Source organism: Coregonus clupeaformis, chromosome 23 (genome assembly GCF_020615455.1).
Source record: "Coregonus clupeaformis isolate EN_2021a chromosome 23, ASM2061545v1, whole genome shotgun sequence".
In the NCBI taxonomy this organism is placed as follows: domain Eukaryota; kingdom Metazoa; phylum Chordata; class Actinopteri; order Salmoniformes; family Salmonidae; genus Coregonus; species Coregonus clupeaformis.
The window spans coordinates 2,474,855-2,495,924 of record NC_059214.1 but is presented as its reverse complement, the minus strand read 5'-3'; the positions used below and the strand labels follow the sequence as shown (position 1 = coordinate 2,495,924).

General features: G+C 43.8%; 1 long non-coding RNA gene and 2 pseudogenes across 1 annotated transcript; 2 read left to right on the top strand and 1 right to left on the bottom strand.

Moving 5' to 3' along the window:
- The first annotated feature begins 9,717 nt into the window (after positions 1-9,717).
- On the top strand, positions 9,718-9,897 carry LOC121537182 (annotated as a pseudogene).
- Positions 9,898-15,531: 5,634 nt separating this feature from the next.
- LOC121537122 lies at positions 15,532-15,654 on the bottom strand (annotated as a pseudogene).
- A 1,345-nt stretch (positions 15,655-16,999) lies between these two features.
- LOC121536924 lies at positions 17,000-18,574 on the top strand. Its single transcript, XR_005994923.2, has 7 exons — positions 17,000-17,059; positions 17,252-17,364; positions 17,581-17,688; positions 17,798-17,982; positions 18,078-18,173; positions 18,275-18,372; positions 18,534-18,574. It is a non-coding gene; the product is annotated as an uncharacterized LOC121536924 (long non-coding RNA).
- Positions 18,575-21,070: the final 2,496 nt, after the last annotated feature.

Here is a 21,070-nt window from a genome sequence, read left to right as displayed (position 1 = left end):
CAACGCGCTCAATGTATTCCAAAGACTAGTGGCAACCAGATGATCCCAATAATTTAGGTAGCCTAGTAAACAATGCCTCTGGTATGTTCTATTTTGCGAACTGTCTGGGACTCGTTATTGTTTCCCTGTTTACTACTCAAATATATTTTACTTATTAAGTCAAAGACGAAATGACCTGCAATACACTGGTCTCAAATATATTAGCATAACTAGGCTACACAGAACCATGGCGGACAAACTGTAAAATGAGTGGCTTTTATATCATATTAGCTCTGCCCGCTGGGGCGTGGCTTACGGAGCGCTCTCTGAAATATGCGCTCGGATCGTGTTTTCCACCGGATCGAGTTCTCATCACACCTGCTAATGGAACTCTTTTGTAGTTATACACGTGCAGTGTTCAACAAATCGGAAATGTCAGAGTTTCCTAGTTTGGACTAGCATGTGAACTGGGGGCCATTAGGCCCATAAACACGCACTAAATCGATGCATTTAGTTATAAACAAAGCTACAGAAAAGACAGCGTAGGTAGGCTACACACCTTAGGCTATACACAGTAGCCTACTGCCTGTGTGTCAAAGTTTACAGATGGATAATGTTAACATTATATAATTATATGCCATTTAGCAGACGCTTTTATCCAAAGCGACTTACAGTCATGCGTGCATACATTTTTGTGTATGGGTGGTCCCGGGGATCGAACCCACTACCTTGGCGTTACAAGCGCCGTGCTCTACCAGCTGAGCTACAGAGGACCACATTATATGCATTCGATTTGTAAACAAACCAAATTTGTGGCTGAACCCCCGCAGTTGTCTAACATTGCGAGATTGTTTGCAAATACGTTTACATGCACATTAATAATTCGAAATGAAACTGATAATGGCAGTAGGTGTGACAGGTTAAAGGACATATTCATAGCCTGTTATACACTAAAAAGTATTAGTAAGTTCATGGTATGTAAGGATCTTAAAATATCTAAGGTTAAAAAGATTATGCATCCAGTACTAGTTCATAGAGATTGATAAAATGCATAAATGTGTTTAAAATCCGTCAAGAGTCAAAGGGTTAATATTGTAAGAGGAATGTGTAAATGTTATATTGACTACTTTAGTTTGTGGTGCCTAATTTAAGGGTAAAAGTGTTCATCTGTGATCTACTAAATGCTCTTAATCTATGAGCCTGAGATCGATTGCTCTGGTCTCCACCCAACTTCCTGGGGGAATCGCGGTCTTTTTCTCATTACACTAAATTTGTCAGTGAGGAAACATAACTGCGTCACGTTCGTGATTATTTCTCCCCTTTTTCAGGTACGTTATTGATATGAAACGAGTTAATTTGAATGTAATAACTTGCTAACCTGTGAAGAGAGTTTAAGGTATGTGTTAGTAACATCTTGAGGAAGTTAGAGTTAAGTTGAAGAGAGTTATTAGGTGCGTGTGTGACTGTAATCTGCTTGGTTGCAGCGATAGCTTCGTACTGAGAGTAGCTGCCATTTTATGCTAATTGTGAATGAATATGTGCGTTGTTAATATAATATTTGGGGTTATTTGTATAATGTGTTTCGAATACTTTGTTGACATGGTTGATAAATGTAGTTATGGGTTACTGAGCTAAAGCTACTTTGTGTTTGACAGTTATATTGAAACATTTGTATATGTTTTAGTGAATTACAGTTTATGCTGTTGTGACTTGAATAAGCTTTGTACCCTACAAATCTCTGGTTCCTGTAGATCTGTTGTTCTGTAAAATGTGGTATTTTTGTAAAATCATTACACTAAATTTGTCAGTGAGGAAACATAACTGCGTCACGTTCGTGATTATTTCTCCCCCTTTTTCAGGGGTGTAACATTTTGGAGGCTCCGCTGAGATTGCTGCTCAGATGTCCGGCTTCCACATCCTGGTCGCTGAATTCCGAGCCAGCTAAATCCCTACATAACAACCCAGGCAGGCTGCAGTGAGGAAAGTGTTGCTGTTCGAGGGGAGCTGGAAGTTGGGGGTTAAGTACGTGTCAACTGAGGCCGTTGAGAGACCATCAGAGACAGTAAGGACCACCTAATTCAGAGTCAACTCCTGCACAGTAAAGGTTCCTCCTGTCCTGTCAACATGACAACCGCCTTGGAAGAACTACAGGAAGAGGTAGTAGGAGAATTGCACACCCTGACTAAAGACAAGTTACTAGACGTATGTGATTTCCTTGACATATCAGGCGAACAGAGAAGAGATGTTCAAGACAAATCCCGCATATCACTGATGACTCACATTATGATGTTCCTTGAAAGAGAGGAAGTTGCAGAGTTAGAAGATGGCGGCATGTCGGAATTATTGTTACTTAAAGACAAAATGACAGAGATGATCAGTGGCATAGATAGCAAGACAGGGCAAACTGACCATGATATTGAAACAGCCAGAACACATCACAGAATAGAGGGACTGAGAACTGTAACCCCACAACAAGGGGTGGGAACTGAGCAGAGTACTGCAGACCAAGCCAGTGATTCTCTGCGCCAGCCCCAACCCCCTGCCCATCTTCAGAGGAGCATGCAGCTCTCACCCAGTGCACAGCCCGGCTCATACTGGCGCAAAGAGTTAAAAATTTCTGGTCAGATAGGTGAACCGGGCCAGAAAGATAAACTGACTTTTTCCAGCCTTGCCCATCAGATTGAGAATGGACTTAACAGAGGCTATCCTGAGGTAGAAATAGTAGACGCAGTAATCAGGGCTATTTCTCCAGGCTCACAGCTACGCAGCTACTTGGAAGGTAAACCCCAGCTAACTCTTCCCACACTTAGATGCATCCTGCGTTCCCACTTCCAAGAGAAGAGTGCAACAGAGCTTTACAAACAGCTAGCTTCAGAAGCACAGCATAGCAAGGAGACCCCTCAAAGCTTCCTGATGCGCGTCTTAGATTTGAGGCAGAAAGTACTATTTGCGTCCCAGGAGTCAGAATCAGGGCTTAAGTATGACCCTGCTCTAGTCCAGCGCATGTGTTTACACACAGTCCTTACAGGTCTCCAGAGTGACAGTATCAGGATAGACATGCAGCCTCTCCTGCTTGATAGCGAAACATCAGATGAGGTTTTGCTAGAGAAGCTTAACATTGCTTGTGCTAATGAGATAGAAAGACGAAACAAAAAGCGTTTTAATGCCCCACAGCCTGCTACAACTGTAAGTGTAGTTCAGTTAGAAGATACGCCATCTGCAAAGTGTCCTGTGAAGGAAGCCAAAGCTAAGATACCCGCAGAACTGTTAACAGAGTTAGCTGAACTTAAGACAGGTGTAGCTTCCTAAAAGGTCTCAGTGCAGAGATTGCTCAGATTAAGGAGACATTACAGCAGCCTATGTTTCAGTCATCGCCTTATGCCCATGCCCCACTTCCAGTTAGGAGGCCAGATAGGGACCCCCAGCCACCTGTTTCCCAGCAGCAGTATTACAGCAACTACAGTCAGCCCCAAGCACCTGACCCTGCGCAGTATCAATATGCACCTAACCTGTATACCAACCGCTCTGCTCAAGCTCCAAGGAGGTGTTTTGTCTGCCAGCAGGCCAGAACAGATGCACGCTGACACACTGCTTCCGATGTGGGAGTGGGGAACATTTTCAAGCTGGATGTAAAATCCGGGGAGTCAGACCATCCAAAGAGGCCCCTTTAAACGGGGAAGGGTTACCGCTGAGGGACAAGTGTTAACCGTAGCTACCAAAAAGTCCCAGAAATGTGCAAATTGTGCCAGAGAAGATTCATTTGAGAACCTGAAACAATGTTCATCATGTAAAGAGACACTGTACTGTTCCAAAGGATGTCAAAACCAACATTGGACTAAACATAAGGAAAAATGCACTCACCTGAAAATGGACTCTACCTGTGAAAAGCTTTCCTGTACAGAAGAAAATGCCCACTCTTTACCATCCCTAGCTCAAGGTTGCCACCCCCATAAGGTCACCTCGCTAGTCGGTAGACAGTGCCTTGTTGAGTGTCACCTGAATCGCCACCACCTCCAAGCTCTATGGGACACAGGCTCTCAGGTATCGGTCATTGATGAACGATGGAAAGCGGAATCTCTCCCAAACGCAAGGCTGAGGGATGTTTCAGAAATTCTGGACTCACCTGATGATCTAAGATTGACGGCAGCAAATGGGACTGAAATGCCGTACCTGGGATGGATTGAAACAACTTTTCGGCTAGCCTCTGAAACTGACCAAACGAAGGAACTGATCATCCCAGTGCTGGTAATGAAAGGCTGTCACCTATCTCATCCCATCATAGGTTTCAATGTTATTGAGCACATCCTGACAATGACCGAAAAGACTAAACGGTACAGTACAGTGAAAAAAGCTTTCCCAAGCCTCAAAAGAAATAAGGTGAGGGCTTTTATACAGGCTGTTAGCGCAGAACAGACAGATGAATACGCAGTGAAGACCAAGAAAGAGAAGGTTGCTGTACCAAAACACAGTAGCATTCAGATTGAGTGCCGGGTAGCTTCCCAGCCTTTCAAAGATGACATGACAATGCTTTTCCAGCCAGACCTGAACCCGCAGTGGCCAGATGAACTTGAGTTCTTTGACACACTAGTCAGAGTTAAGAAAGGTGTTTTTCCAGTTGTCATGCTTGATGTCTCTAACCCCACTGACCACGACATTGCCCTGCTAGGACGCACCATAATCGGTACAGTACAAACCATTATGACTGTGTTACCTGCCCAAGTCTTTGAAAAAGCTGTCACCCCAGCCACAGTGAATCACACTAGTGTTCAAACTCCATGTACTGCTACTGAACAGTGGGATCCACCAGTAGGTTTAAGTCACCTAACCGAAGAACAGAGAGAGGTTGTTAGGAAAATGCTTAGAGAAGAGTGTCACTCCTTCTCCAGATCGAGACAATGACATTGGCTGCATTGAACGATTGAAAATGACTATTTCTCTAAAGGACTCTGAACCAGTCAAGCGCACATACATGTCAGTGCCCAGGCCACTGTATCAGGAGATGAAGGGTTACCTTCATGACCTCATAGCCCAGGGTTGGGTTAGGAAGTCAAACTCTTCATATTCTTCACCTGTCGTGTGCGTTAGGAAGAAGGACGGGACCCTCCGGTTGTGTATAGATTACAGAGACCTGAACAGAAAGACACATCCCGACCGCCAGCCCATCCCTCGGGTCCAGGACATCATGGACAGTTTAGGTGGTAATTCCTGGTTCTCCCTTTTAGATCAGGGAAAAGCATATCACCAAGGGTTCATCTCTGAAGAAAGCAGATCACTGACAGCATTTGTGACCCCATGGGGACTCTATGAGTGGATACGTATGCCATTCGGCCTCATGAACGCTCCTGCAGCTTTTCAGCGTTGTATGGAGGAATGTTTGGAAGGGCTCCGGGACAACATCTGCATTCCTTATCTGGACGACACGCTAGTTTTCAGTAAAACTTTCGACAGCCATGTGAATGATGTGCAAAAGGTTTTGCAGCGTCTCAGAGAGTATGGCATCAAACTCAAGCCAAGTAAGTGTGATCTCTTTAAACCCCAGGTCCGTTATTTGGGCAGAATAGTGTCTGCAGACGGCAGCAAAGTTGACCCAGCCGATTTTGAAGCAGTAAGAGCATTGAAAGAGATCAGACCACAGACTGTGGGCCAGCTCAGAAAAAATGCTTGGTTTACTCACTTACTACAGACAGTACATCAAAGACTTTTCTAGGAGGGCCAGCTGTCTGTATGACCTCCTGAAAGCAGATTCAGAGAAATTACCTGACCACCCACGGAAAGCAAAAACAAAGAAAGTAAGTCATGTGGTGCCCTCAAACAAGCCAATCCTGTGGACTGACCAGCATCAACAGGCACTTGAACAGCTGATTGAGTGTCTGCTTCACCCACCAGTCTTAGGTTTCCCTGACTTCACTCAGCCATTTGTTGTACACACTGATGCGTCACACCAAGGCTTGGGAGCAGTTCTTTATCAAGAGCAAGATGGGAAGCTTAGGGTCATTGCTTATGGCTCTCGAACCTTAACAGCAGCTGAGAAGAACTATCACTACCACTCTGGCAAGCTAGAATTTCTAGCTCTAAAATGGGCAATCACTGATAAGTTCCATGATTATTTGTACTATGCTCCGACCTTCACTGTATACAGTGATAACAACCCGCTCAGCTACATTCTGTCTACTGCAAAACTGAACGCAACCACTTCCAGGTGGGTTGCAGAATTGGCTGATTTCCACTTTACAATAAAGTACAGGCCAGGCAGAGAGAACGGTGATGCAGATGCTTTGTCGAGGATGCCACTGGATGTAGAGTCACTGATGAGAGAATGTTCTGAGGAGCTTCCACCAGACACCATTGCCGCCACTATACAAGCAGTAGAGGTACAGAAAGAGCCTTTTGTGCCTTGGTCAATTTCAGCTGCATCTATGTCAGTATCAGCTGAAGGTGAGACAACTACAGCAACAATCAGCTCGATCCCAAAAGAGGGGATAAGAGAGGCACAAGAGTCTGATCCGGTCATCCGTCCTGTGCTCGATTTCAAGCTGTCTGGTTCCAAACCGCCAGTTAAAGAGCAAAAGGAATTCAGTCCAAAGACAAAATGCCTATTCAGAGAATGGGACAAATTGACAATCGACAGTGATGGTATTCTGTACAGAATCACTACAGCCCGCAAGCAGTTAGTTCTACCAGAGCAGTACAAAGGTAAAGTGATGGAAGAGTTGCACAATAACATGGGACACCAAGGTACTGACCGCACTGTATCACTAGTACGTGACCGCTTCTTCTGGCCTTATATGCAATCTGACATTGAGCACTATGTGACTAAAACTTGTAGCTGTGTCAAGCAGAAAAAGCCAGGCCATGAAACAAGAGCTCCTCTGACAAACATTGTGACAACACAGCCATTTGAACTGGTATGTATAGATTTCCTCCATCTCGACAGATGCAAAGGGGGATATGAGTACATCCTCGTGATTGTTGATCATTTTACACGTTACACTCAAGCCTACGCCACCACATCAAAGTCAGGAAAAACTGCTGCAAATCTCATCTTCAATGACTTTGCCCTGAAGTTTGGGTTCCCCTCCCGCATCCACCATGACCAAGGGGGAGAATTCGAAAATCAGTTGTTCCATCAGTTAAAGAAACTCAGTGGCATGGCGGGGTCCAGAACAACACCCTACCACCCGATGGGGAACGGTCAAGTGGAACGAATGAACAGAACATTGTTGCAAATGCTAAAGACACTAACTGAGACACAAAAGTCAAACTGGAAGGAGTCTCTAAACAAACTGGTTTATGCCTATAACTGCACCCGTTGCGAAGTGACTGGCTATTCACCATTTTATCTTCTGTTTGGGAGATCACCCAGGCTTCCAGTTGATATGTTCTTTGGATTGTGCACAGAGGCAGGTTCCAGTAACCAGCGAGACTACGTGGAGAACTGGAAACGAGGAATGGAAGAAGCATACGCCATTGCAAATGAAAATGCTCAGAAAGCTGCTGAAAGAAGTAAAAAGTACTATGACACTAAAGTTAGGAGTTCAGTGCTACAGCCTGGCGAGCGAGTTCTGATTAAAAACCTGACACCAAGAGGAGGACCAGGCAAACTCCGTAACTATTGGGAAGATCAAATTCACACAGTAGTGAGACAAATGGGTTCAGACCTGCCGATTTATGAGTTGAGACCAGAAAAGGGTAGGGGACGCTCCCGGGTCCTGCACAGAAACCTGCTCATGTCCTGTGACCACTTACCTTTTGAGAGACAACCAGAAATGACTAAAGATGACAAAAAGTAAGAAAAAGAGACATCAGCCTGGATCACAGCCTCTAGATTCTGATGAAGACAGCGGGGATGAATATGACCTTCATCATGAGCCGCTACAGGTCCCCACATTTCCTACAGTACCTGAGAGGTATGCTGAACCAGCGAGAGAGTCGGAAAACAGGCCCCCACCAGTGAAACAAACAGTTGCGGTGCCAGTTCCTGATATGCTACCAGCACAGCCGCTTGTTGAAAATCAGCTGGAGGAGAAAACAACAGTTAAAGAACTGCCTGCTGAGGAGATGAACTTGCCTGCTGAAAATGTGCCTGATGATTGTCCACTAAGTGCCTTTCCTTCATTAACTGCTGCTGCTGAACCTGAGGAACCAGCTTACCAGCTGCCACAAAGAGAGAGACACCCTCCAAGACGTATCACCTATGATCAGCTTGGTATCCCTTCCTGCTACAGTATACAGCCACAGCCACAGTTGTTCCCTGTCTACCCTGCACCAGGACTGGTTCCATGGCTGCCATCACTACAGCGATATTACCTTCAGCCACCCTACATGTATGGACTTCAGCAAACTTGAGGCCACAGACAGAGTTGACATGTTTGACCATGGACTACTGACTGATTTCACAGACTTTCACAAGACAATTAGCAGACTATGCATATAGATCATTAAAACTGATGGACTGTTGACAATAGTATGAGAAAAGACTGCTTATGGACTGTTTATACAGCTGGTCAACAGATATGGACTGTGAATATAACTTCTTGGTTCTATTTGAACTGTGAACTTTGACCTCTGCTCAAGGACTAGCTTACAGAAGAGGATTTTCTACGTCCAGTGCTTATAGACTGTTTAAGAAGATAATGTTGGTAATGTTGGGACAACATTTATTTTGTCGGGGGAGAGTGTGACAGGTTAAAGGACATATTCATAGCCTGTTATACACTAAAAAGTATTAGTAAGTTCATGGTATGTAAGGATCTTAAAATATCTAAGGTTAAAAAGATTATGCATCCAGTACTAGTTCATAGAGATTGATAAAATGCATAAATGTGTTTAAAATCCGTCAAGAGTCAAAGGGTTAATATTGTAAGAGGAATGTGTAAATGTTATATTGACTACTTTAGTTTGTGGTGCCTAATTTAAGGGTAAAAGTGTTCATCTGTGATCTACTAAATGCTCTTAATCTATGAGCCTGAGATCGATTGCTCTGGTCTCCACCCAACTTCCTGGGGGAATCGCGGTCTTTTTCTCATTACACTAAATTTGTCAGTGAGGAAACATAACTGCGTCACGTTCGTGATTATTTCTCCCCCTTTTTTCAGGTACGTTATTGATATGAAACGAGTTAATTTGAATGTAATAACTTGCTAACCTGTGAAGAGAGTTTAAGGTATGTGTTAGTAACATCTTGAGGAAGTTAGAGTTAAGTTGAAGAGAGTTATTAGGTGCGTGTGTGACTGTAATCTGCTTGGTTGCAGCGATAGCTTCGTACTGAGAGTAGCTGCCATTTTATGCTAATTGTGAATGAATATGTGCGTTGTTAATATAATATTTGGGGTTATTTGTATAATGTGTTTCGAATACTTTGTTGACATGGTTGATAAATGTAGTTATGGGTTACTGAGCTAAAGCTACTTTGTGTTTGACAGTTATATTGAAACATTTGTATATGTTTTAGTGAATTACAGTTTATGCTGTTGTGACTTGAATAAGCTTTGTACCCTACAAATCTCTGGTTCCTGTAGATCTGTTGTTCTGTAAAATGTGGTATTTTTGTAAAATCATTACACTAAATTTGTCAGTGAGGAAACATAACTGCGTCACGTTCGTGATTATTTCTCCCCTTTTTCAGGGGTGTAACATAGGCAGATTATGCAATAGTATTGTAAACACTTTACCTTAATTGGCTTAAGGTCCAAATCGGTTTTCTGAACAATCTTTCGATTTCGTTTTGTAAGTGAGTTAATACTTTTTTTTAACCAAAATAAAACTCTGTTCTTATCAGTTTAATACCCTGATACGTCCCCTATCTGGAGACCATATATTATATAGATTTTTGGAACAGGGAGATGGAAGAGGGGCTTTTTCCGTCCACTCCACGCATCGACCTGGTATTGCAGTACCTTCAGGAACAGTGCACACCACCTAACGTTGTCAAAATAAATATGGTTTCATCATGAGTCGGATCTCATGTGCTTCCTTTGTTTACAGTGTCCCTTTTGAGATTATTCTTATTGTGTCAGCTAATGCTAAAATAAAAGTGCTGTATGATAGCTAGATGGTGAACTGTTGACAGACTGTTGATATAAATGTATTTGTCCGTTTGTCCGTTATTTTCACAAATCCAGTACCTCCAGGTGTCTTGTTTTGTACGCTTTGTACAAAATTATAAAATGCAGGACGACAGGATATTTATAAACGTAGCTCTTTATTAACTAGCTATAACGTGCATGTCCATGTGTCTCTGGCCATGATCATCTTAGAATTACCTCACCACCTGGGTGGTCTTAACCAATCATTGCACAGTATGATGCATCCAATTACAATTCAGTATGGTGACACATATGAATATTACATCCCCCTTCTTTTAAAAAAAAAGAAAAAATATGTGGAACAATAAAGCGTTTCTTTTGAATATATGCTCTGTAGTTTGAACTCGAGGTAAGTAACCATTTAAACTGCACCAACTGCATCAACATAACAGACAAACAATGATTCAGCATATTGTTATTTTTAGAACAAATATTTCTCAGCAACTCAGCTTTTCACTGTAGCAATGACATCTCAACATATCAAACAAATACAATACCAAAGCATTTCAAGTTAACTTTCAATAACAAGTTTACAGTCTGGAAACTCTTTTAGGGCAGCGATCCGCCTACACCCTTTGACATTTCACAGGTCTAGGACAGCTCTAGGCTTGACCTCTCTTCCTGACCTTGTGTGATATGAAGCTGAGCATGCTTCTGTGTCAGTCAACAGTTCTTGTGGTGTTGCAGGTAAGTATGGTGTATGTTGTGTTGTGTCTGTGTTTAGTCCATCCCGTTCTCTTTCAGGGGAACAGTTCATCTCGTCAGTGTGTTGTTCTTTTGTGTTCAGTAGGTGACGACGATTGCGGCGGTACACCGCTCCTTCTGCGGTGCGAACGTGATATGAACGTTCAGTGTCAGCTGGTTGGATGACGACTGCTGGCTTCCAGTAGCCATGCTCCTGGATTCTAACTGACTCTCCGTCGTTCAGTGGTGGCAGTGGTCTGGCTGACCTGTCGTAGTATCGCTTTTGCTGTTGCTGTCTCTGTGCACGTTTTTGCATGCACTTCCTTGTAGCTGACGACCTCAGGTTGCAGCTGCTGGTTGGTGCTGGGGAGGATTGAGCGAAGTCTGCGGCTCATCAACAGCTGGGCTGGTGATTTGAAGTTGTCAACTGGAGTGTTGCGGTATTCAAGGAGACTGAGGTAGGGGTCTCTCTTGTCTGCTTTTGCTTTGTCCATGAGTGATTTAGCGATCTGCACAGATTTTTCAGCAAGGCCATTACTTTGAGGGTAATGTGGGCTTGTGGTGACGTGTGTGAACTCCCATGCTTTTGTGAAGGATTCAAACTCATTTGATTTGTAACAGGGCCCATTGTCAGATATTAAAGTCTCTACAATGCCATGCCTGGCAAAGGCTGCTTTCAGCTTGTGTATCACAGCTGCAGATGTGGTGCTGTGAAGCTTGTCGAGTTCGAAGTATCTGCTGTAGTAGTCCACTGTTATAATGTAGTCCTCGTTGTTCCACGTGAACAGATCGGTTGCCCACGACTTGCCAGGGCCGGTCTGGGATACGGTGAGGTAACATTGGCTCTTTGGTGTTTGAGGGGCGTCGTTCAAGACAGGTGGGGCATTTACCAACCATGTCCTCTATTTGTTTGCACATTCCGGGCCAAAACAAAATGTCCCGTGCTCTCTGTTTGCACTTTTCCATGCCCATGTGTCCAGCATGGATCTTTGTCAAAATCTCTTCTCTGAGACTGGTAGGAATGATGATTTTCTCTCCTTTGAAAATGATTCCGTTGATCTGTGATAGTTCGTCACGATGGTTCCAGAACTCTGAGACGCTCTGAGGGCATTTTCTCCTCTCCTCAGGCCATCCTGACTGTATGACTTTCCTCAGCTGTGTGAGTTGTGTGTCTTTTTCTGTTTCTGCTCGGATCTCCTTCAGTTTTGTGTCACTAACTGGTAAGTTGCTGTACACAGTGTGCACCTGCATGTCCATGCCTTCACTGAGGCTGCTGTCCTTGTAGGTAAGAAACTTCCTGGAGAGTGTGTCTGCGACAGGGATGTCTTTGCCTGGACGGTGAGTGATTGTGAAGTCGTATTTTTGTAGTTGAAGGATCATTCTCTGTAGCCTTGGCGGGGCTGCGGCTAACGGTTTCCTCATGATTGACTCGAGGGGCTTGTGGTCTGATTCCACAATGACTTGTCGTCCATAGACATACTGATGGAAACGCTTACATCCGAACAGAATGGCGTACAGCTCCTTTTCGATTTGAGCGTAGTTGATTTCACAGTCTGTGAGAGATTTGGAAGCGTAGCCGATGGGTTTTCCTTCTTGCAGTAGCACTGCCCCTAGTCCATACTTTGACGCGTCCACCTGGAGTCTGAGCTCTTTGTTGGGGTCGTAGTAGGCAAGGATTGGTCCTGGTTCTCTCGTGATCAAGTCTTTCACTTTCTGGAAAGCGATGTCGTGTTGGTTGTCCCAGAGGAACTCACTGGACTGCTTTAGCAGCTGACCGCGAGGGGTGCATTAGCATTGGAGAGGCTGGGTGCGAACTTGGCTAAGTAGTTGACCATGCCAAGCACTGTTTCCAGCTCTGTGCGGTTCTTTGGTGGGTCCATTTCCTTTATGGCTGAGATCTTCTGCGGATCTGGCTTGATTCCATTCGCTGTGAGAAGATGCCCGAAGTAGCTGACCTCTGTAGCGCCGACTGTGCTCTTCTCGGGGTTGAGCCGGACTCCTCTCTCGCGGGACCTTTGCAGCATCGCGCTGAGGTTTCTGTCGTGTTCCTCTTTGGTTCGACCATAGACAAGGATGTCGTCCACAATTGCCACGACTCCGTCGAGGCCTTCGTACACCTCGTCGATCTTTCGCTGAAACTCGTCTTGGGCTGAGATAATCCCAAAAGGCAGGCGACGGAACCTGTAGCGTCCCAAACGGTGTGTTGAACGTTGTGAGCTTAGATGACTCTTCTGTGAGCTTGATAGCCCAGTAGCCTGATCTGGCGTCCATGACACTGAAGTAGCGTGCGCCCGCTAGCTTGTGTGTGATGCCATCTAGCGTCGGTAAGGGGTAATGGGGGCGTTTGATAGCCTTGTTCAAGTCTCTTGGGTCGAGACATACTCTGAGCTTGCCTGTCCGTGGTTTCTCCACCACCACTAACGCGTTGACCCAATCCGTCGGTTCTGTAACCTTGGTGACGATGTCAGATTGCTCCATGCTCTCCAACTCTTTCTTCAGACGGGCGCGGAGAGCAAGTGGAATCTTTCTCGGTGGGTAGATCACAGGGGTTGCGTCTGGGTTAAGGTGAATGGTACATTCTCCTGGGAATAGTCCTATTCCTGTAAAAACATCAGCAAACTCCTCCATGACATTCTCTATCTCTACTGGTGCTGTCACTGATAAAACTAGCTTGATAAGGTCCATGTCTAAACATGCTTTAAGACCTAGCACTGCAGGTGCTCGAGTGTCAACAACGTAAAAAGTCCAACATCATGTCCCTTTCCTTGTATTTGCATTTGAGAGTGCATGTGCCTTTTTACTGGGAGCTGTTCACCACCATAACCAGTCAGTCTGCGCGTGGTGGGCTGTAGCTCACACTCAGATGTCAAGCTTCTGTACTTACTCAGAGGAATAATGTTTACTTGTGCACCAGTGTCTAGTTTGAATTTTAGCTCTGTGCCTTGTCTTCCTATCTCAATGTCAGCAAAGGCTTGCTCTGTCTCTGATATCTGACTTTTCTGTGTCACTGAATCAATAAACAGTTCATCAGCATTTGACTCTTTGATTGACATTTCATCTTCACTCACTGTATGTACTGTTTTTCCACGGTAAACTCTGCACACTTTTGCAAAGTGATTCCATTTTCCACATTTAGTACACTGTTTGCCTTTAGCTGGGCAATTCCCCTGTTCGCCATGCACTTTGTATCCACAATATCCACATGTTTTGGGGCGTTTGGAGTCTGTGTCGCTCTGTTTTGGAGTTCTGTCTGTCTCCGTTCTGAAACATGCTCTCTGGGCACTGGAGGTGTGCTTTGATGTCTGCCTGACTGCGTGCACTGCTTGTTCACGTGATGCGCTCATGCTGCCGCCTGAAATGGTTTTCATCTGAACCTGTGCTAGCTCGTGAGATCTGGCTATGTCGATAGCTTTGTCCAGCGTTAACTCTGATCCAACATTCAAAAGTTTCTCTCTCACTCGCGGTGATTGTATTCCAAATACAATACGGTCCCTGACCATCTCATCCTTGTTTGCATAATCACAGTCTTTCACAAGCAGACGCAGCTCAGTGACAAACTGTTCAAACGATTCACTAGCGCCTTGTACTTTCTCATGGAATTTGTACCTAGCGAAAATTGTATTGGTCTTTGGCAAAACATATGCTTCAAAACGATCGTAGTATGTTTTCAGTACCTTTGATTCAGCCTCGGTAAGTGTCCATGTGTTGTAAATGTCTCTCCCTTTTTCACCGATCCAGAGGAGCAGGTAGCTGCACTTTTCCTCTTCTCCTCTTTCCTTCAGAGGACCCGTGAACATCAGCTCCACATGCTGTTTGAACTTACGCCATGCATCGGGTAGATTTGTAGACCCCCAATCCATTCGAGGTGAAGGAACTCCAGCAAAATCCATCTTTTAGTCCTTTTACTCTGACACCATGTCTTGTTTTGTACGCTTTGTACAAAATTATAAAATGCAGGACGACAGGATATTTATAAACGTAGCTCTTTATTAACTAGCTATAACGTGCATGTCCATGTGTCTCTGGCCATGATCATCTTAGAATTACCTCACCACCTGGGTGGTCTTAACCAATCATTGCACAGTATGATGCATCCAATTACAATTCAGTATGGTGACACATATGAATATTACACCAGGAACGGTGTACTCCCTACCCCGTAAAAAAAAACAGTGTTGAACGTAAAAACAATCAGATATTGTCCCTTGTTTGAAAATAATTGATATACTCACAATCGGATGATTGGCTCTTTGCAATGACATTGCACAAAAATATAGGCCTAGAGAAACTTTTATTGTAACAATGAAACACAAGATTGGGCAGTAGCCTAAAGATAACAAAATACAGCCAGCTAAAATATTCAGTATTAAAATTATGAAAAATAATCTGGGGGTCGCAAACCACCCAGAATTTCCGGGCCCCTGCTGATGTCTCTTCCAACGAGCTGCTCGGGTTGGAGTACCTGTTCAGCCAGAGCACGGGGGAATCTGGGCCCTTCTCTCTTCAGGACATTGTCAACGATGGACCTGGTCCAGAAGAGGAGGTGCTCCGACCTGGGCAGCCTGATCCAGATGACGCAGACGAGGCGTACCAGAGCGATGTGGAGGCACACGACCGTGCGCTGTATGCTGTACAGTATGTCAACAGTTCGACATATACAGCACTTTCTTTTTTGTTGTTGCAGGAACTGACTCTGATAAGAATAAGCTCAAACGGGACACTGCTAGCAAAGGAAGATCCAACTCTTTGATCCGATGAAACTGTATTTCTTTGAACAATATTAGGGGGGTGCACCGTTCCTAGAGGTACTGCAATACCAGGTCGATGCGTGGAGTGGACGGAGCAAACCCCTATTCCATCTCCCTGTTCCAAAAATCAATGTAATAAATGGTTCCCGGACAGGGAGTGGAATCGCAACGGCACCTTGCGGTTGAAGGCTCTGTTCCGAGACGGACGTCGCATACTTTGAAATCTTCCAAACTTTGCGTTGTCTTCAGTCCAGCCAGAGTCCGTCGAAGAACAGAAAGTTACCAAACCACAGAAGAAGATGAAAATATGTCGGTTTCAGCGATGGCTTTATGGGATCGCTAGCAACTTGTAAACAATTACCCATTCCTATAAGTGAGTACTATTTTATTGGTAATGTTAATTATTACACATTGGCTGTTAAGACAATTATATTATTTGAATTTGACTGTTGCCTCCCGTTTAAGTTTATTATTATAATTATTAGGTGGAGGTCACTAGCTACAGTTGTCTTCAACCTAGCCTAGCTAACGTTAGCTAGCTAGCTAGCTGCTCTGCAGTGTAAATTAGCTTGACTTGCTATAAAGTTAGAGAAACAAGTTAAGAAAAAAGTAACTATACAAAACATGTTTTATTATGACCTGAAACAATATATTTATCCTGTCTTGAATTAAAAGGTCATATTGTGAAATCTCCCAAAATAAACGCAATCTCTGAGGAGACAGGCTCTTCTCTGTCTTGCGTTACACACACTACAGTTTTCTATTCAGTAGCTGAGCACGACTCCGTGAAGATGACATACGGATTAATGCAACACGACAATATGTGTACGCTGCATAGGAGCTCTATTCAATCTGTATCGCTGGAGCGTTACAGAGTTAGGGCCCTCTACAATCCGTAGATGGAAAAGTTTTCCCAAAAACCTTCTCACTTAAATATTAGCTACAAAGTACCCTGTGCTTACCTGGCAGAATGATATCATGATTATTTACATCAATCCAGTGGGTATTTGTTTAGCAAACTCTACCATCACATCACATCTGTCAGATTTTTACTGAGGAGGAGAAGGAGGCCTTACTGACCGAGATGCATGCTTGCCATTTCGGCGTGAAGCGCATTACATTTACGTCATTTAGCAGACGCTCTTATCCAGAGCGACTTACAGTTAGTGAGTGCATACATTTTTCATACTGGCCCCCATGGGAAACGAACCCACAACCCTGGCGTTGCAAGCGCCATGCTCTACCAACTGAGCTACAGGGGAACTACATTGCCAAAATGATTGGCATGATTGCCAAAATCAACCTATGCTTCTCCTGACAGGGAATTGTCAAGGAGGTGGACAGCTGGGCAAGTAAAATAGCCTTTGGTTTATCATTCACATTCTATTATATCTGAAATTATTATGATTTCAATTAATGTCATATCAGAGAGCACACAATGTTTTAATTTGTCACTTTTTGCTTAAAGGTCAGTACCCTGTCTAGCCTGCCAGAAGTTTGAGAGGCGAAGACTGGCGCTGGAGTTGAAGCCCATCAAAGTTGTTTCACCATGGCACATGATCGGTAAGTGTCCCAATTCAAATTTTGCCCTGATAAGTTCTTTTTTAATGGTTGCTTTATTTGACCACAGCATAGTTCAATATTATAGAATGTGTGTGTATGTCAGTATCCTTACAAATATGAAAATCTGCATACTGTATGACACAGATACGGGTAAGAATAAAGTAATCTTCTCTTTAACACTGTAAATGTTAGGGGTGGACCTCATCGGACCACTTTAAATGTTAGGGGTGGACCTCATCGGACCCTTCACAAAATCCAGGAATGGGATTCACTTTACCAATTGGGTGGAGGCAATACCCATTAAGGTCAGTAAATGAGGAGTACGTGCTTAACTCTAAATTCCCTTCTGTAACCCATTAAAAGAGTGCTTGGAACCAAAAATAAAAAACATGTGATACCCATCAAGGACGAGACTGGCGAGGCCACCTCCAAGGCGATGATGGACAGCTTCAACCCACAGCTCACCTATGATTGACTTAGTGTTGTTTGTCTATTGCTATTTTTGTATAACGTACTTTCAGATCACTGAAACCCCACCTGATGTGGTGGAAGTTGTCGAACCAGATCAGAACGCCTTCGAGAACCACCATCAGGCACGGACTGAGAAGGATGTGGAGGTTTTTGACCAGGTAAAAATGATTGTCCGCTGTTAATTTATTTTCTGGCCCTCCAAGAAATATGTAAGAAATGTATTTGTAATATGAAATATAATTGCATTTATTCCTGTTATCAATCAAGGTGAGACTGAACATCGACAAGGCGCAGGAGAAACAGAAGGAGAGCTACCGGAGCAGAATCAAGAAGGGGACCAAGTGCTACGACATCCGGGCTAATTACTTGGTTTGGAAGAAGGACGAAAGGAAGGCGAGACCTGGGAAACCTTGCTGCTCTTTCGCTGCTAGCTGGGGTCACCATCTGTTAAGGTGAATATAAAACATCTCAGATAATAACTATTTGCATTTGCACACAAAATAACCTGAAGCTAGTTTTAGTTTCCCTAACACTGATATTTTCCTAGGGTTACCTCGGGGGAAGCCAACAATCTTCTCCAGTTGGAGCAGTTGGACGGTCGACCACTGAAAGCCCTACACCTCGGTGAAGCCCAATAAACAAAGTATGTTAAGCTTTGGTTGACATTTGAGAAAGCAAGAAATTGTAATTATGCTGAGCTTATAAAAATGTACCTCTTCAATTTACCTCTCCAAATGACTTTAGGACCATCGACTGTCCAGGAGGTATCCCATCCACCAGAATCAGTGAGTTCGGATCAGTCTGATTCTCTGTGCTCTAAGTCGGAGGGGGACCAGCTTGAGGTAGGCTATACCTTCCAAAAGTGTTGAAAAGTACATATCTCACATTTATAACACTGTACTAATCCATCAAATCTTCTCACAGTATAGTGTAACCTGTGTGTTTGCTTGTTTACGTCTCGGTCTCCTACCCTGTTCCCTTTAACTCTGCTCCTGTTCTCCAGGACCAAGGGGTTCTGCCCAACACCCAGACGTGGATCCACCTGATGTCCTCCATTACCAACCACCCTCCAACTTTTCATTACATCATCTACAGCTACTGTTATTGTAATGTTGTTATTATCTGCTAAGAAAGTTGTCTTGCCCTATCATACTGGGCACATAATATGTGAGATACACAGATTAACTAAAAACACTAGCACTGCAAACACTCGGAACAAAGAGAGCAGCAGTGCCTGGACTTCTGCAGTCTCCCTCTTCAAGTCCCCCCTTCCGAGACTGGCTGCCTGTTGAGAACAAATGACAGGCAGAACCTCCCACCCACACAGCAACCACCTACTCAAAATTCCACACCAGAATTCAGTATTTTAGTCTATGATTGCCATGTGAGTGTACATAAAAATCTGTGAAAATAAATTGACACAACTGTACCAAAAAATATCAACATTTATGTATTAAAATCTTAAATATTGCTAGGTTGGTTTTCACAGCTGTTTCACAAGGTGTTGATTATTTTAAGTTGTAAGGTATCCTTTGATGGTATTTATTTGTTCAACATTATTCATTGTTGTATTCTAGGACCTACAATAGAGACATATATATTCAACCACTAGGGTGTACTAATGAGCTATGCGAGATAGAAAAAAGAGAATAATAATAGAGGACTACTGAAATTATATTATTTCAGTGCAGATAAGGGACGGGCAGGTTAAAATAAAAACATGACAGCCAGACAAGCCAGTGTATGAATCAAACGAATTTGCAAATGAATGGAGTAAAGCAGATTACACGTTTTATTTGCCATTTCCGAAACGTAGCAATGTTTAAGACATGGATTTCATTTTGTAATGTTAACTAAAGTAGTTTGAAGTAATGTTTTCATTTTATTAGCTAAACAAAACTTGTTTAAACAGCGAAATTGTCGCGGAAATCAGCCTTGTTTGCAGAGTAATGATGAAAATAACATAATTTAGGCTGTAATGATCTCCAAAATTCTAATCATTAGGTCATCACACCGTTGATATAGCAACGGACGCTAATAGTTTATCGAATCCCATTGTGACGCAGAGGGGGACACATTTTGGCCAGGGGGACATTAATTCTGACTATTGAGGAAGTGTATACTGGCTATGGCGTCTCAAAATGGGTAAACAGTACTATTGCCGCTTTTGTTCTCGTTATTCAAGCAAAGGTATTTTAAGGGGAGTATGCGAGCACACTCGTTTGGTTCACTAGGCACCGGCCTTTAGGGCCTCCAAAACGCTAGGACCGGCCCTGAAATCACAAATAGGCCCAGGCCCATATATTATCAGCACATTATTGGCATTAAAACCAGTGCTACAATAACAAATCACAGACATTCGGGCAATTCAGAAGAGAAAATGAATCAAATCAATTCAAATGTAATTAGTCACATACACGTTTAGCTGATGAAATTGCGGGTGTAGCGAAATGCTTGTGCGTCTACCTCCGACAGTGCAGTAATATCTAACAAGTAATATCTAACAATTTCACAACATATACCCAATACACACAAATCTAAGTAAGGAATGGAATTAAGAATATATACATATATGGACGAGCAATGACAGAGCGGCATGGACTAAAATACAGTAGAATATTATAGAATAGAATACAGTATATACATATGAGATGAGTAATGCAAGATATGTAAACATTAATGTGACTAGTGTTCCATTTCTTAAAGTGGCCAGTGATTTCTATAGGCAGCAGCAGCCTCTAATGCGCTAGTGATGGCTATTTAACAGTCTGATGGCCTTGAGATAGAAGCTGTTTTTCAGTCTCTCGGTCCTAGCTTTGATGCACCTGTACTGACCTCGCCTTCTGGATGATAGCGGGGTGAACAGGCCGTGGCTCAGGTGGTTGATGTCCTTGATGATCTTTTTGGCTTTCCTGTGACATCGGGTGCTGTAGGTGTCCTGGAGGGCGGGTAGTTTGCCCCCGATAATGCGTTCGGCAGACCGCACCACCCACTGGAGAGCCCTGCGGTTGCGGGCGGTGCAGTTGCCGTACCAGGCAGTGATACTGCCCTACAGGATGCTCTCAATGGTGCATCTGTAAAAGTTTGTGTGGGTTTTGGGTGCCAAGCCAAATTTATTCAGCCTCCTGAGGTTGAAGAGGCTCTGTTGTGCCTTCTTCACCACACTGTCTGTGTGGGTGGACCATTTCAGTTTGTCAGTGATGTGTACGCCAAGGAACTTGAAGCTTTCCACCTTCTCCACTGCGGTCCCGTCGATGTGGATAGGGGGGGTGCACCCTCTGCTGTTTCCTGAAGTCCACGATCATCTCCTTTGTTTAGTTGACATTGAGTGAGAGGTTATTTTCCTGGCACCACACTCCAAGAGCCCTCACCTCCTCCTGTAGGCTGTCTCGTCATTGTTGGTAATCAAGCCTACTACTGTTGTGTCGTCTGCAAACTTGATGATTGAGTTGGAGGCGTGCTTGGCCACGCAGTCATGGGTGAACAGGGAGTACAGGAGGGGGGCTGAGCACGCACACTTGTGGGGCCCCAGTGTTGAGG